The following is a 6,000-nucleotide window of genomic DNA, read 5'->3' as shown; positions in this document are numbered from 1 at the left end:
TATCTTGGTGGAAAACTTGACCTGACCTCTCATAAGGCTATTTGTAGTCTTTATTTGTCCAAGTTGGTGTATTTGATTATAGGGTGGAGCCTAGTCTCTGTTGGAGGTATTATGTAATATATGGCATGTGTACCATATTACCTTTCTAGAATCCGGCAAGCTGTGAATTCCGAAAGATATGTGGCTCCAAGGATTTTGGATAAGGGATTATGGACCTGTGCGACTCTCCTTTACAAGTGATGAAGAAACCAAGTCTGAGAAATAAATTGTACTAAACAGATTGGCACTGGACTTTGCTCTCCATTGTTCAGCAAGTGGCAAGCTAGTAGATGCTAATAACAACAGGAAGTGGTATGATTAATTTTGATTTTTAGAACATGTCACTAGCGGCAGTAGGGAAGCTGGATGGGTGGAGCCCAGCCTGGGTGCAAGGTCAAAACCAAAAGCCTTTGTTCTTTCGCCTGCATTGGTTGCCTCCTGTGATTGTTTTCTTGTCCTTGACTCCCATTCAATTCCATTCCCACTACAGGGTCTTCCACTCTGTCCCCACCACACCCCTCAACTGAAGTTGCTTTCACGAGGTCACCAACTGATCTCAGGGTCACTAGTGACCTTCATATTTCCCAATCCAGCAGACAACTCTCAATCTTTTCTTGACCAGATTATTCAGCTGCATCTGAGGCCATGGACCACCCCTTAATCCTTACAATTTCCCAGCTGCTTGGCTTTTTTGACTCCATCCTTCCTTGCTTCTTCTTCTACCTTTCTGTCTTTTCCCACTCTGGCTCTGTCTTAGCCTCCTGTGCCCTTTTGGCCCTTCAGCACTTCAGCACTGGGCCCCAAGATACCAGACTTTGATTTTACTCTCTGTAGTTCTTTCTGTAGTTCTTTGGGTTTTCACTTCCACCTCCATGCTGCTTAGTCCAGACTTCTTCCCTGAGCTTCAGATTCATATATCCAAATGCCTGCCAGACCCCGGGGCTAACCCCGGAGTTTAATTTTGGGAGATGAAAACAATTTTTCAGCAAATTGAAGCAATTTATAAGCCATAAATGTGATGCCTCCTTTTAAACTTATTTTACTATTGCCATTTGGCAAATTATTAGCCACTCATATACTATATTTGACTGCCAGGATTTCAATACCTATGTATTGCAGAACTTTCAAGGGCCAGTGATTGTGTTGGGCAAAATATTTGTATGCTAGTGAAGTCAGGGGCAGAGATAATAAGGCAAATTCACAAATACCTACCATTAAAGACAGAAAATGTGTCACAGTACAGCAGAGAGCAGTCCATTCCACAAGATTTGGCGATGCATGTGTTTACTCTCCTGTTCCTCTCTCTTTCCCCTAAGGAGAAAGGTCTGTTGTTGTTTTTAAGTTAGAAATGACTGATTGTTTTCAAATTCCTTCCTTGGAGCTTTTTGTCCTTCTTTGTTCTCCTCGGTTGTCTTCTAAAAACTGTCAGCACCATAGTGGTTGTAGACTACGAATAGGAGTAGGTTCTTAAGTGGCTTCTCATTTAACAATCATAATGACAGTCCACAGTGCTGCTGGCATGCCAGGAACTGCGGGTTACTATGTTGATTTTCACGCAATAAGCATTTGTGGAACCCACGATACACCGGAGTCAAAGAAGCCGCTGTTCCTCTTGTGCCTTCCCAGGTCTCATGGATTCAAGGCAGAGCAGTCAGAGTGTAACAAACCTGGTAAGAGAAGGCAACTGAGGAACCGGTTTGCCCAGGAGTTGGATCCAGAATGGGGAGGGAAGGAAACCTGAGGACATCCTGACGTGGCTGCAGGTCGGGGGCAGCTTTGGCCCAGTGTCCGGCGGAGGGCAGTGGTGTGCAGGCGGTCACACGCGGAGACGGGTCCCTGACTGCTGACTTCAGCCTTTTCGTGGTCCCCATGCAGCACATACCCCTCGTTTAGTAGAGGAGGTTATTGGTGCGCTTTGTTACCTTTTGCTCAATCTCAACTTTTCCTTTCCAGAGAAAGCCTCAGCTCTTACTTAACTGCCAGGAACTTCCAACCCAGTTTAATTCATTAATTACTTATTGAGCACCTCTTCCCTGTCAGCCACCCTACCAGGTGTTCTACACTGAGAACAAAGATGTGCGTGAAAAGCTTACACGCTAATGAGAGCAGAGCAGGCTGCAGGGATAAGGCAAGTTTATAAATAATCAAAACTGGAGGCAGAAACAAATATTGATGGGGATTCAAGCAGGTCTAAGCATCCCCTGCCATCCCAGGTGTTTGGGGGGGGGAGGGGTGGTCAGCAGATAAAGACAAGAGTGTGACTGTATGAAGCCCAGAGCTGACCTCCAGGACCCACATCCAGCACCCCCAGATTCTGTGATCAGAAGCCCCCCGGAGCTGCATAGGAACAGTAAGGACCACCCTGAGGCTGGGGGCTCGGGGTGGGAAAGGGAGGGTTGGAGGGAGGGACACAGGCCGAGACAGAAGTCACCCTAAGAAACAAAGCCCCTTCCCAGAGCCATGCTCAAAGGGGCTTAGAGACCAAAGGTTGTGCTAGCACCCTCATGCCACCCTCACCGACAAAGCCGTCCCCCAGGCATGTGGCAGAGTTCCTGGAGGCTGTCTCTCGCTGCCCCAGTTGAACCCCATGCCAAGGATGCTAACATTGCCATACTTTGGGCAGGTAGTTCTCCCTTTAAGGTGAAACAGATTTCAAGCAGAATGAACACACCTCAAAAAACAAGGGGGGAAAAGCCTTGTTTTGTCCAAGGGTGTTGAGAGAGAACAGGCTCCCATTGAGACTTGGGGATCGGAAAGGCCACCCTCAGTATTGCCTCCTCTGGGGGAAGGTGGGTCAGGCCAGGTCAGATGCTGCCCAACTCTGGCCCCTGTGCTCCGGAGACCGGAGGCCAATGGCAGGGGGGCACTGAGATTCCCGAGGCTTCTGCCTTGTCAGTTTCCTCTGAAACTGATTAAAATGAAATGCAAACCCAAGTCGCTGGGGAAAAAAGGTCAGAATTTTACCCCCACCTGCTCCCCTCCCTCCTCAGCACACTGCGCTCTGGCCTGGGTCCCATCGCTGCTCAGATTTCCCCTTCACCCGGGCAGCCCCACACTGCCCAGAAACCCCAGAGAATGGCCCCATTGTAGATGAGACAAACCAAAATAGCAGCATCTTCTGTTCTCGGCCTTAGGGAGATTCACTTAAAACCCCAAAGTCCCAGATGTGGACGACAATGGAAGTCATTGTTGCAAATTAGTGATCCTGGAACAGATGAGAGGCAGGTAGTCAGAGAGCAGCCAGTGCGGTGGGCTGGGCTGCAGGGAGAGGACAATTACGCAGTCACTCCATTAACCCAATTAGCAATCACTGGCAGCAATTCTGTTCATCACCAAAGAAGCACGGTGGGGAAGGTGGGAAAAGGGGACAACCAACTGGTAGGGGGTTATGGGGGCTGCGGTTGGGGAGCACGGGGATCACTGCTGGAACAGAAGGTCTAGAAATAAAACTTCAGTTATTCCTAGGCTGGTAAATGTTATTTTTATCATGTTTTTAAAATGTTCTGGATTTCTTTTTAGACTGTGCCCTAGAGCATTTGGATGAACAGTGTTTGTGTTAATTAATAAATCAACATATAATTAATAATAAATTGACATATATACACTAATATGTATAAAATGGATAACTAAGAAGAAAAAAGGAAAATTCCTTTGGATTTGAAAGATGATAAGAAAATTAGAGAATAGTCTTAAGTATATAAACTCAGTAAAATTATGAAGTGGAAAACAGATCTCAGGACACTAACATATATAGTACTTAAGAAATTTTGCAATAAAATAAATCCAAGACAGTTAGGTGATCAAAGTTTTGTTTTGTTTTGTTCTGTTTTGTTCTTAAGATAGAGAATTGTGCCTTTTTTTTTTAACATCTTTTTTGGAGTATAATTGCTTTACAATGTGGTGTGTTCGTTTCTGCTTTATAACAAAGTGAATCAGTTATACATATACATGTATCCCCATAGCTTTTCCCCTCTTGGGTCTCCCTCCCTCCCACCCTCCCTATATGCCTTCTTAAGGAAGAGGAAAATGAGTCAGTTTGGCAGAGGGAAGGGAGGTGCAGTTGCCAAAGAAAGCAGAATATTTGATCAAGGATGCTCTGCGAAATGACAAGAAAAGAATATCAATAATACTAACAATAAAATTAACACTAAAAACTGTGTAAGTAAATAAATAAATCGGAGGACATCTCCACTCAGCAGCAGGCTCTGCTGTGGAAACTGTCCGGGTGGCCTGGGAAACGGTGACTGTGGATTCTTGATTGATCGCAGCTGTCATGTCCTCAGTCATTCAGTCCAACAAGTCAATCAACACGTCCTAAGTGTCTACCTGGTACTCGCTGGAGTTTTCTGAGGGGGGATGGACACAGCATGAAGAAGGCTACAGCCGTAAGCACTACTGGCTTTAATAAGTAGTGTTTACATTCAAGTCACAAAATTCTGAGCAGAGAAGGGACAGGTTAATCGGGAATGGGAATCAGGAAAACCCGCACAGAGGAGCTGGATTTTAAAAATAAAGTTCAGGGCTTCCCTGGTGGCGCAGTGGTTGAGAGTCCGCCTGCCGATGCAGGGGACGCGGGTTCGTGCCCCGGTCCGGGAGGATCCCACATGCCGCGGAGCGGCTGGGCCCGTGAGCCACGGCCGCTGAGCCTGCGCGTCCGGAGCCTGTGCTCCGCAACGGGAGAGGCCACAGCAGTGAGAGGCCCGCGTACCGCAAAAAATAAAAAAATAAAAGTAAAGGTCAGATTATGACAGATGGAATGGGCAGGCTTTAGGATACAGAGAAGGTGTAAGCGAAGGCACAGAGACAAACTTTTAAGGAGCAGGTGCAGCCCTTCTCCAGGGGAAGGCTGGGGTACTCAGAATACAGTGACCTTAGTGGCAGAGATGACCGGTTGGGAAAGAGGGCGTTGGAGTGGCCACGGATGGCTGGAAACACAGTGAGGAAGGTCCTCCCAGCCCCTCTGCCTGGATTTTATCTCTTTTAGAGGCCACAGGGTGAGGGACTGACCTGGGATCTTCGTGTGGCCGCCTGGGGCTGCAGGAACCAGGACATTGATAACTACAGCCTTCATCACAGTAAGTAAAGGGAGAAAGGGAAACCTACCAAGTCCGGAGCACTGGCTGACTGTGGGAGGACAGATGGAGAAGATAAGCCCAGCCCCAGGGGAAACAATGACTGATTAGGTGTCTGCCTGTCTCCTTCCCCACTCAGACCTGGGAGCCGCCCTCCCACAGCTCCCTCCCCCAGGCCCACTACCTCTCACTCTATTATCACTCTCTCCACACGCCATTGTGCTCTCACCCAATTTCTCTCCTGCTCTTATTCCCTTCTCACCTTTCCCAGCCTTCCAGCCACTGTGAAAGAGAAAAATGGTAAAACATGCAAAGCTTTGACTTCAGCACAAAGATGAGGTGTTCTGTGTCTCCCGTGTTTGACCAGTTGCAAGCCAGCTGTGTCTGGTTGCTCAAGATCCAGCTAAGCTTTGCTGCCCTTTACAGTCTGTCTTCAGGATTCAGGGGCTGGGAGGGCAGGCACTGACCTTTGACCACACAGACAGTAATTATTTGCTGATGGCCAGCACGATGGCATGTGGAGAAACTAATCCCCACCAAAGGATTTTAGGAAAACATTCTTTGATCACTGACCGATGGAATTTCCGTATCCGCAGAGGTATCTCAGGCATATGTTCTGAGATCTATGGAATTGTTGTGTGCATTGGGATGAGGGCTGGAAAACATGTCCGTCTTGGCGTCTGGGCCTGCTTTCTTCCGGGCGTGGGTCACCACCCTCCTCATGGACACAGCCTTCCTTCTTCCATCCTGGTTGCAGATCACCCAGGCTCCTGCAAGGCCCTTGCTCCCTCCCTGCTCAAGGCTGGGATGGTGTTTGTATGTGAACTGATGGGTATTCTATATCCCCTCTGTACCCAACCACACAATACCTGCCTGTTCTCCAAGCACC

At 47.8% G+C, this 6,000-nt stretch overlaps 1 long non-coding RNA gene across 1 annotated transcript in view; it reads right to left on the bottom strand.

Annotated features, from left to right (window-relative positions):
• Window positions 1-5,358: 5,358 nt before the first annotated feature.
• The window catches only part of LOC102983821 (uncharacterized), a 38,327-nt gene continuing 37,685 nt past the window's right edge, over window positions 5,359-6,000 (bottom strand). The window contains exon 5 of the long non-coding RNA XR_449269.3: window positions 5,359-5,393. This is a non-coding gene — a long non-coding RNA (uncharacterized lncRNA). The remainder of the gene's footprint in view (window positions 5,394-6,000) is intronic.

Source organism: Physeter macrocephalus, chromosome 4, assembly GCF_002837175.3.
Source record: "Physeter macrocephalus isolate SW-GA chromosome 4, ASM283717v5, whole genome shotgun sequence".
In the NCBI taxonomy this organism is placed as follows: Eukaryota; Metazoa; Chordata; class Mammalia; order Artiodactyla; family Physeteridae; genus Physeter; species Physeter macrocephalus.
This window is presented reverse-complemented; position numbering and strand designations above follow the sequence as displayed.